Source organism: Pieris brassicae, chromosome 2 (genome assembly GCF_905147105.1).
Source record: "Pieris brassicae chromosome 2, ilPieBrab1.1, whole genome shotgun sequence".
In the NCBI taxonomy this organism is placed as follows: domain Eukaryota; kingdom Metazoa; phylum Arthropoda; class Insecta; order Lepidoptera; family Pieridae; genus Pieris; species Pieris brassicae.
In genome coordinates this window covers 9,799,317-9,810,596 of record NC_059666.1, presented here as the reverse complement: position 1 = coordinate 9,810,596, position 11,280 = coordinate 9,799,317, and positions in this window count along the sequence as shown.

Genomic DNA, 11,280 nt, shown 5'->3' with positions numbered 1-11,280 from the left:
TTTGTTAAATGTCGCCTGATGATATGGACACATTTGGCCAGCCCACTCCTCTTATCCCGGGTGATCCCTTTCATTGAGTTGTCATTAATGTTGTCTAAGTATAGTGTTAAATATACAGCCATTATCATTGTAATTTCAAATCTTGTGTTAGGACAGCGGTTGCTTTAGTTTTTTGTCTATTGTAATCACTTTTTACTTTGGGGAACTTTATATTTATGAAACTTCTTTCTATACCTCTTTGTATTGATCTAACATAACCTTTGCTGTTAATACCCAAGATTGGATACCATACAACGTATATTTGTATGTATTACAATTCATATTGTATCAGGAAATATTTATTAAAAATTCACAAAATAATTAAATTAAAAACGAATACACTTAGATTTAAGAAAATCGTTATGAATCTTTATACGTTCCTTGCATAATATACATGGAAGCACGTGCCTACAACCTGCAGTTATATGTTCGATTACCCGGGATAACGATCACTGACTTAACAAATTATTATGCAAACCGTAAACATATTAAAAGTGAAGTTAAAATACTTGAATATATTGTATTTGAATAAGTTGCAGTTTGACCAAAAATAAGTGCATTAATATTTCTATTTTAGATCGAAAAAAATTACTGTCATTTGATACATAGTATATATGGTCACATATACGTATATCATATTTAAACAAATATATGATGCTTAGTTAGTAGCGAAACTCGAAGACGGCCGGATCAATTCGAGTATTTTTTATTTCTTGAACTCTGAGGAAGGTTTTTATCGATAAATTGGAAATACGGCTAAGTAAAAAATAAAGCAAGGCAACACGAGTTCGTGGGCCCAGTGAAAACAATTTCAAAAGAACCACTAGTGCGTAAGTAATTTAAATAATTCTCACACAATCACAAATATTTGTCGATTTTCGAATTGACCCAATTTTTGGGTAATTGTAACGAAATGTAACGAAAATTATAAATTGGGGAAATGTAACGAAACTATATCAATAATGAATTCTAATTATTCAAATAATTACTGTCTCACCTTGACGTTGTGTAATTAAAGTAAAGTTTCCATGGATTGAATAACCTCCTTTTGATATACATTATTAAGAAGTGCTTAATATGCATAATCGACGCTTATAAAACGGAATATCAATTCCAATGTAACACCCGTAATACCCTTCATGAATTTCAAACTGACGACGTTAAACTTAGAATATAGAAATTTAGCAAATTTATTAGATCAACATTGCTTCTAGGACATGATGAACATGAAAAGTTCAATATATTATAGGCTAGAGCTAAAAAAGCAAGACACAAAAGCTAATGGCTTCAAAAAAGAAGACTGACGTACTGGCCTGAGCGGTTGTTTGACGTACAGAAGCAAGTTTGTACATCGAGAGAAAACGTATTTGCAACCGCGACTAATAAATGGACTCCCCAGTCAGTTATTACATAACCTAACGTTAATCAACATAAGAATTAAATTAAAAACTATTTGTTTAGAACACAAATCTTCAGCTATGTTTACCATTATACAAATAACAGTGGTTTCAAATGTAACATATCATGATTTTATTAAAATTTTCTGTAAAAAAAGTTATGCATGAGTTATGTATAACCTAACATTAATTAGGTTACATATAAATTTTTGTTAATAAATTTAAGCGTAAATAGAATGTACGCAATTGTCACTCGAAGTCAGAATGAACTATAGTTTTTCCCACACTCTTTAATTGTAATATAACATTCTCGTTTCCCATAATGTCCAATAGGTATCCAGGTCCACTTATATTGTTTATCCCCAAAAGTGTCACTTAGATTTGAGAACTAAATCAATTTATTTTTTTGATAATCCAGCGTCGCAATCCCCAATTTTATACCTACCAGCTTCTCCCTGAAGTATTTCCGAACCAATTTGACTTCGAGTCTTTCAAGAAAAGAGCGTACTAATTCTTAAAAGACCTGCAACGCTCTTGCTAGCCTCCTGGCAATGTTAGAGTCCATGGGCGGCGGTATCACTTAACATCAGATGAGCCTCCTGACTATTTGCCCCCTGTTCTATGACTAGGGAGTCCCTGTGTTGTGGGTAACTAGATAACAATTTGACAGTGGTACATGCCTTAAACAGTTTTTTGAGAAAAATTAGGTTTAGTGCTACAACTAATCAAACATAAGTCTTATAAGACATTAGATATCAGTGAATGTGTGAGTGAGTGTGCGCATGCATTTGAGAGAAATGCTAATAGAGTGTATGTCATAAAAACTACAAGACCAGTAAACTATGGGAGCTTTCCCAAGAAACAATGTTGCTTTGTTTATAAAGTGTTATTAAAATGCAAAGATAATGTTATTAATTTTTATTTAAGTGTAGCTTTCATCTGTCCTACTTTTCATAGATAATAAAATAAGTAATTGAGACTAGCAATTATTTCCGTTTTTGTTTATACTGAGTTCGAGCGAAGCTGCACAAAAAAGGTGAATGGATGAAATAGAAGCGGAAGCAGGAAGCGAATGGAGAAAGAGAGCCATGTACAGTGACAGTTGGAAAAACCTGCCGGATTTAAGTGGGGCTACAGCCCCAGGGCTTCCGTAAAAGAGGGCTCACACAAAGTAGTAAAGAAACATTTTTTTAAATATTTTTTTATATGTTTGTTAAATACTACAAGAATCTACTTAGTTTCACAAAAATTATTGATTGTAAAACTCGATTGAACCAAATTGATCATTTTGTTTATAAAATGATTTGTGTTTTGTAATTTGCCTTCACTCCTTTGTTACCCCGAGGTCTCCAGACCTCTAAAACTGGCCCTGAGCTGGAGAAGGCCTTTATCCGTGAAGGGGTTCCGATCGTCGGTACTGAAGGTAGCTAGGTATAGTATAGGATGAGAAGAAAAAGTCATTATCAAATCTATGCTGAATATTTTTTGTACTGATTATAATTAAGCTTTTATTATTATTAGTATCTGGAGCGTAGTTGCTCAATTCTAACCTATACGAGTTTCTCCCTGACGTGGTATGGATGTAACCGGCTTTTTATAATATAATTTGTTTGTTAAATATTGATAAAACCTTCCTTCCTAATCCAGTTTAAATAATTCAATAAATGTTTCGTGAGAACGTATTTATAAGCAGTGACTAAATACAAATTATTAAGTAGGATAAATCGTATAACAATTTATGGAACTATGAATCAGTAAATAAGTCAAATCAATCGATAATATGAAGCTTCAAAGAAATGTCTAGGGAGTGCACGTAATATCGCCAAGTGACTTAAGCACAGGTGGAAAGCTCGTCATATTAGAAGTTTCGTTTTTTTACCAATACCATAAAAGCTCTGCAAAAACCAACATTGGATTACAGGCACTTCTCTTTCGAATTTCACGCGTTTAAAGTATTCAAAAGTACTTATCTGGAGCTGGATATATTTGGTTTTTGAACATAGGCATCTAACTCGAAACTCTATTTCCTGGTAATTTTTTAACAAAAATTTCTATTATTTTTATTTGTACATAGTTTGATTGTATTTAATAATAATATTTCTTAAAAAAATGTCAATTATTTTAGATAAAATAGTTATAACATATACCGTAGATGTATGTTGTACTATATCAACTCAACTTTAATAAAAAAATACATACACATCTCTAGGTCTGTTACATTGAATGTTTTCATGTACACCCATAATCATCCACTGCGGCATTTCCCCACATTAATATATATAAAAGTAGACTATATATACAATATATAAGTAGACAACATATACAAATATGTTTTAGTATGTTATACAAAATACTTTATAATGTAAAGAAAAAAATTAGGATAACTTTTTAAAAATACAATGTACAGACTTGTAGTTTAAATTCTATTATATAGATAACTCAGTCAGACAGAAAGCGTGTGAATAATTTTTATTTCAATTTAATTACTTTCATTTTTACAGCTTCAACTCGTTTTATATTAGAAGCCAACAAGTATTTTCGAATTGTGCTTTGACCCTTACCATAGCCTATCAGGCATGCAATTAGGCAGGCATGTGACTGAGAGGCAAAGCAGAAGAAGAGGGTCGAGATCTTGAGAGGGACTTTGTTAACTTAAAGGTTTGGCGTCTCCCGCCTTGCAACAAATACTCCAGAAATATCCTCATAATATTTACATACATACTCGGGACATATTTGACAATCTTGCAGTAGATTTTTTTCAGCTGTGATATGAGCTGAAGCAACATGAATAGCCCATGCCGGGATACCCTCATGCCAGTCTCGAGCTTAAGATCACACCTGGCTCCTGTAAAAGTCGCACAATCAACAAGTAAATGAACTGACCTCTGCTTTGACCCTTGGGGTAAGTCAGAATGGAGATTTAGCTCTGACCACATACGTGATTATGTCGCAGGGAGTTTCACCCTTGGTCTTCACACTACACTATGACATTGACACTTCCAGCCTTGGAATTCAGATCTTTTTTAAAATATATAACTGGATAGACGTTTCGCCACAGTCCCACCTGATGTACAGTCGGAAGTGGCCTAATGGAGGGCACGTCTGTCCAGACATCTCTACAAAGACATATACAAATATGTTTCTTGATCATATTAGTTATCTTTTTCATGACAAATTGTGATTTTGGGTCTTAGATCTGCTGGTTTACTCAAGCTGCTTTCCTGACATTCAATCAATCATTGACACTGCCGGGATTTGAAGGCGCAATTTCAGGATTGTGCCTCACCAACTAACCACTACTAATGTTGCTCCTTATATTACGTTATTATTCTAAATTATTAGTTATAGTGAGATACATGAGCAGTCTAGGTTAAGAGAGAAGAGACAAGGATACGAATAAAATGCTTAGCTGGTCTGGCCATGTAGACTGGACGAGTGAGATTAACGAGTAGGATATACAAGGCAACCGTGGATCGTGAAGTCGGGTTGGGTAGGCCTCCTCGTACATACCTGGACACACTAGAGAAGGGACAAGTTTAAAATTGATACCCATACCCGATGAACATGCATGCGTGAATGTCATGAAAGTGGATGAAGCGAGAGAGGTAAGTCAGCACAGGATATGGTGTATTTATCTGTATGCATCTTCTTTTTTACAAGTCCACGGTAATTGTAACTGGGGATACAATAGGTAAAGAAGGGTGCAGGCAAAACAAAACTATCCGTTCGATCCTTAAGGCGCTTGCATAGCGGTACACAGCCCCCATGGATGTACCACTCGAAGAGACATATTAAAAAAGTGTATCATGATATTAGTTAATAGAATATATTTATAAAATGACCTTCAATTGTAATAATTTACAAATAGATTAAATTTCAAAAGTCAACCAGTAACCTTGTAGGCTGTAAAAAACGTGAAATTCCGGGTTTAACTGTAGCGTCAAATACATAATTGTGTCTAGATTTATAAAGACTGAGTTTAGTTATTTTTTGGTGATGAAACCGTTAAATTTCTACTCTTGCAGAGTATTTTAAATTATGTTCATTTTCATCCAATAGAAGTGGCTTCCTTATTATGCCCTTTTCTATAAGCTGAAAACAGACGTATTATGTATTTAACGTTTAAAAAAGTTCGTGTTCGAGCGAATGTCAACTGCGCATTTAGAATGAAAGTAAATTTGTGCACAGCCGGGGATCGAACCTACAACGTCAGGGATGACGGTCGCGCGTTGAAGCCATCACTGCTCTTTAACAAAAACTAACTCATAAATGCATCCTTCTAACTGTGATCTAATAAAAATAATGTTCCTGCCCTTAGTTCAAACATGTTAGATTATAAGTTGCGCTGGCGGAGTTTGAAGCTTTTCTGAAAGCTCCTAAATATTAATTTCATATAAAATTGCAATTAATATGCATATTAAAAATCAGGAAGTATATTAGTGTTACCTTAATCGTTTTAAAGGAAAACAACTATTTCTTAAAGCCTTAAAGTTATTCTTAGACTTATAGCATAAACAAATTTAGAACCTTTTTCCATTCAATAAAACGAGGTTTTCTACGTAATCCCATTTGTATGGTTCTTGGATCATGGGGGTGGATTTTAGTTCTACTCAATTACCCACTCGCGTACAACGATAAAATATTCCTGTAAATTGCTTAGTTTTAAAAAATATCAATGTTTCGATAGTTATGCAGGTTCTTGCAAATATTTTAATTTTGTCTCATTAGAATGTCGGCGAAGTCAGCAAGAATTGCTATTCTCAATGGGAAGATAGATAGCCCTTATTTGCTGTCGTTAATTTCTCTTAAAATCTCTCCTCCTTATGTGACGAAATTGCTTCATATGCCTCGTACAAACTCGAAATGCCTGCAACCTGCATAATTCGCCAATGTTTCGGGTTTTATCTATGTCACCAATTATGAGGATATTGATATTATCCACCTCACCAAAGAAGACGTGAGGAAGTATTGGAAGAGGCGGGAAGACTCTGATTTTCTTTACCAGTAATTTAAAATATTGAGTATTATTTGTTGTTTCAGATTTCTTTAGTTTTTAATAAATATATTTTTTACATTCATGTACTTACTTGTTTTCTGTTTCATATAATATATTGTGTATCTATGTAATTTGTTTTGGCTTTCTGTATTGTCTTAGTGTTTTGTTTTATAATATGTATCTTAGCTAAATTAAATAAATGAGCAAAATAATGTAATGTTAATTGCTATGTAACGAATTAATGCAAGTTTGGCTATACTCTCGGGGCGTAACTCCCATGAAAACTTCTAAAACTAAGGAAGCCTGAGTGAGCAAAAGCCTTGGTTCGTACACAATTTAAAAACGTAAATTTATAATTGAATGATAATTATTAAATCGACTTTATAGTTTTGAACACGTTATAGTAACATAATATATAAATATATTATGTTATAAAATTGTACGTTCTGAACATAGAGTTACCTTTAATACTTTGAAGCGTTTATCACTTTAAAATATTTGGCGACTGAGTCTCCAAATGCAAAGCGTGGAAGGGATGTAGAATATTTTACGAGGGGTGCGTAAATGTTTTTTTCCGTCTTGAATATAAAAAGGGTGTACACAGACGACGGATAATACAAATAAAATAAAAGTGTTTATTCAATATAAGTAACAATCATTACAATATTGTTACGAAGACGGGTCGACTGCAATGTTTCTAGATTTTTCCACTAGTTAGAGAACTTTTCAGCAAGCTGTAATATGATTTCTGACCGTTTCAGGAGAGGGTCAATCACATATTAGAAAATTGTAATTTTCATAATGTTACCCTAGTTTTCAGGAAGCTGAAACCTTTTTTCAGTCGGTTTCAGAACATGTGTAGTCGAGTAGTGCAGTTTTCAGGAGACCCGTTTTCAGGCCTAGTTATACCCCTTGGATGAAGGAATATTCTAGACCAAACTTTCTAGGTGTGAGACAAGGACGAAATGATACGAGAGAGAGAGAGAGAAGATCAGATCTTTCTCGAAACTAGACGAGCACTCTAGAACGCCGTACGACAAGGACGGAGCAACGTGCGAAAGAGACAAAGAGTGCGAACGTTCTAGAATTCTGCAATCGCTACTCAGTAGCAAGCCCGCCTAGAAAGTTCTCGAATATTGTTTAGAATTATTCCCAGGGATATATAAGCGAGCCGAAACGCGACTAGTCACTTAGTTTTGAATGCGATAACAAGAGCGAAACACCGAAGCGATAAAGTGCGAATAAAGTGAATATAAGTGATAAAGTACTGTGTGAAGTGTGCATAAGTGAAGTAATTAGTGACTGTGTTTTTGTGTGTTATTAGTGAATCTCTGCAATTAATTTTGTGCCCATAAATTCCTCATTGATTTATCAAGAAATAAACCCTTGAATAAATCTACGGCATTTTCTATCCGATCCCCTAGCTCGTAACAATATGTAGGATTTGGGAGCCCATTTAAGTAAAGTAATACCTGTATCAGGTTTTTAAACTAAAGTTTTGAAATGGTTGAACTGTTTACAATTGTCTTATCTTTTTTTTAAAATAGAATTAAGTACGTGACGCGTAACACGCGTGACGTAATGCATGTGTGAGTGTGTGGGTGCATGTGAGTGACATGACATGCTAGGTCTCAGAAGCATCTGTCTCTGCGCAAGGTGTGTTTAGAAACTAGTCCTTAACAGTTTAAATAGTAAACGGTGAGCGGGTAGATGTTAAGCAGTCTATTTATTTTATTGAAATTATAGTGTAGGTAGGCTACGTAGGGCATACATACTCAGCGAAACTTGATCTGTTCCACACATTTGAAGATCTTTCGTTCCTAATTGCAGTGAGGCGTTTGTTATTTGAGTGACTCGCTCATGTCAGGTCATGTTGTCATGCGCAATTCATTTTTGTGTCAATTATTACTTACGTGCGTCGCGTCGTCTCAAGACATAAATGAACAGTGTCAGTGTGTCAAGCACAGAAGGCTATTTAAAAATCTATTAAGAAAATGGATACAGAAATAAAAAAAAACATTTTATTCATTTCACAACAATTCTTTATATTGTGTAAGATTTGGGAACCCTTTTAAGTAAAGAAATCCCAGATTTAATAGTCAGTTCCATAAAAAAATTTCATCTGTTTTGTAACACGCCTGTGTGCAAAATATCTAAGCCTAGTTTCGTTCACAATAAACTAAAAATCACTCTACTTGATAATGATCAAGGGGACATTCAAATAACAAGCCTCTTAAGACATTACATATCAGAACAATCGTTAAAGATAATCTTAAGGCGTATTCTAAGGCGCACGCGAGCTCGCGTGCTGCTTGCGCGGGCGCAGTTACGTTAGCCAAGAGGAAGTAATAATAAGTTGAATGTGAAGGAATGTATGGCGTTATCTTGTGAAATATATTTTGTCTACTAAGATGAGAGTGGGCATTGTCAAGTATAAACACGATAGCGCTGCGTTGCGTTTCAAAGGTTTTTGCATTTGGATACATAAATATATTAAGAAGCTAAGGGGAGGATTTTTAAAAACATTTTACTTATATAAAAGCCTAGTGGCTTAAGCGTGCGACTGTAATTCGTGAGGTCGCAGGTTCGATGTCCAGCTGTGCACCAACGGACTATCATTCTAAGTGGTCATTTAACTTTCGCTCGAACGGTGAAGGAAAACATCGTAAGGAATCCGGTTTGCCTTATTCCCAAAAAGTCGACGGTGTGTGTTAGACACAGGAGGCTGTACTCCTTCTTGTCTATTTGATTGATAAATGATCATAAAATGGCTATAAAAATCAGAGGCCAAGAAATCAAACCAAATCAAAAATTTATTATTTTTATTTTAAGTTATAAACATGTCATAATTGTGGACTCCTTCTTATCCGGTACACTCTTGACAGAGCGGTCGTGATCGCGATTTAGTAGTGGTAATCAAAGGAGCAGATGTGATGCGCTTCACGACGTTTCGCCATCGTTCCCTATTAGTGGTCATCCTGCTACACTCATTGAGTGTACCTCCTACGGCAGACTTGATCTGGTCAGTCCAACGCGTAGGTGACCTTCCGCGCGGTCTAGTGCCTTCTATCTTCCCCTGGACGACAAGGCGTTCTATTGTGGACATCACAGTCTTTACAATACTTTGTATACAGCCCAAAAATTTGATAGAAAATATTAAGAAATGAGGTAATATTGAGTAATCCTGCTACGTCGTGTTAAATTTTAAGTAGTTTCTAATTTAATGAAGTAAGATTTTAATGTTGATACTTTTACGCTTGGAGTATTGTGTTTCCCGGTAGACGCGCAAAGATGCCCTGGATTTTGAGTGTTTCATGTCAGAAACGAGTATTAACCTAAAATGTCTTTGAAAAACTCTGAGGGCTTTTCAGAAGAAATGTACTAAAACATTTTATTTGTTTAGAAAGTAGAGAACAAGGCAATGATTGGAACTAATTTCACGTTTCATAACTAGGGTGTCCAGTTGAGCCTATCAAAAATTTGAAGTGTATTCATATAATAATTAAAACACTAGTTACGATCCGGTAATATAATAATCGATATTTAACAACGTGTGATTAGATAGCGTACAATGCCTTATTATTCAAGCAAAAATACTTTCCTGTTATCATTACGTTCTAAATTGCATAACAAAATAATTGTTACAAGCCGGACGCATCAATGTTACGCCACGCCCTGCAGAACTCATTATTAGTATCGATATTAAAATCGTAATCGAATTGAAAGTTTTTGGAACAAAAAAAGATGATTTTGTTACACGGTAACTTGCGTCTCTTTCTTTTACAGGTAGCAATTGACATAATTAAAATGAGTAACAGTGTGGCCTAGTGGTTTCAACGTGTGACACTTATTCCGGAGGTGGGTTCGATTGCAGGTAGTAAACATCGTTCGGTAAAGCTTAGCCTTAGACCGAAGAAGTCAACGGACTGTAAGTAATGATCACGGAATAGATACAGACCTAAATGGTTGGAGCGCCATTAACATTTACTTCTCTCGGTCAGAAAAATACGTTTTTTGAAAGCAAAGGGTTGTTGATGTGATAGAGTTGGAGAACATAACATTTATAAGTGTCTCATGATAAAATGGTTTTCATCTCCAAGTGCGAAAAATTTATGAATGTGATCTGGGTTGTAAAACAACGCAAGACGAATTGTGATTGGAACGGACGTAATTTGACGTATCATGTCACGTGTCAATGCGTTTTTGACTGGAGACGCCCTTGACCCATCAGAATCACCAATTAGATTTTACTCGAGACTTCCTTTATATTTTTTTCGTATTTCACACTATAAACTCCCCTTGAATGTTATAATATACTTTTCTTTGGCTGAGTACATGGCGCTTCCTGGGTTCGAAACTGATGATATAATATATAATATGTTTCGTGGTCAAACTTATATATGGCCCGATGAAAACGTTATATTTAATTATTAGTTCTAAAACAACGAGTATATATAACATTATACAAGAAAATAGGACATCACAAAATTTACACACATACACATAAGTATAAGTAAATCAGGGAGTTAAACTATAGGCTGAAATTAAAATGTTGTTAGTAGTTGGTTTACTAATAAAAGGTAACTGTTTTCATGCTTCAAATGTGTCGTAACATCTAGTAAAAGTTATAAGTTATAGAATCTCTCTTGGGTTTTAGTACAGTCTAGGCATAATATAATAGCGAAAGTAGACGTTTTCCAAATAATTTGCGTAATATTAGTGAAAATGAAAATTATCAGAGCACGAGGCATGTTTTTATTAATAATATCATAACAAATTTAAGAAAATAAGGTTTCCTACTCATTTAAACAGACTTTTCGGACATATATTACAATCCGAAAATGTAAA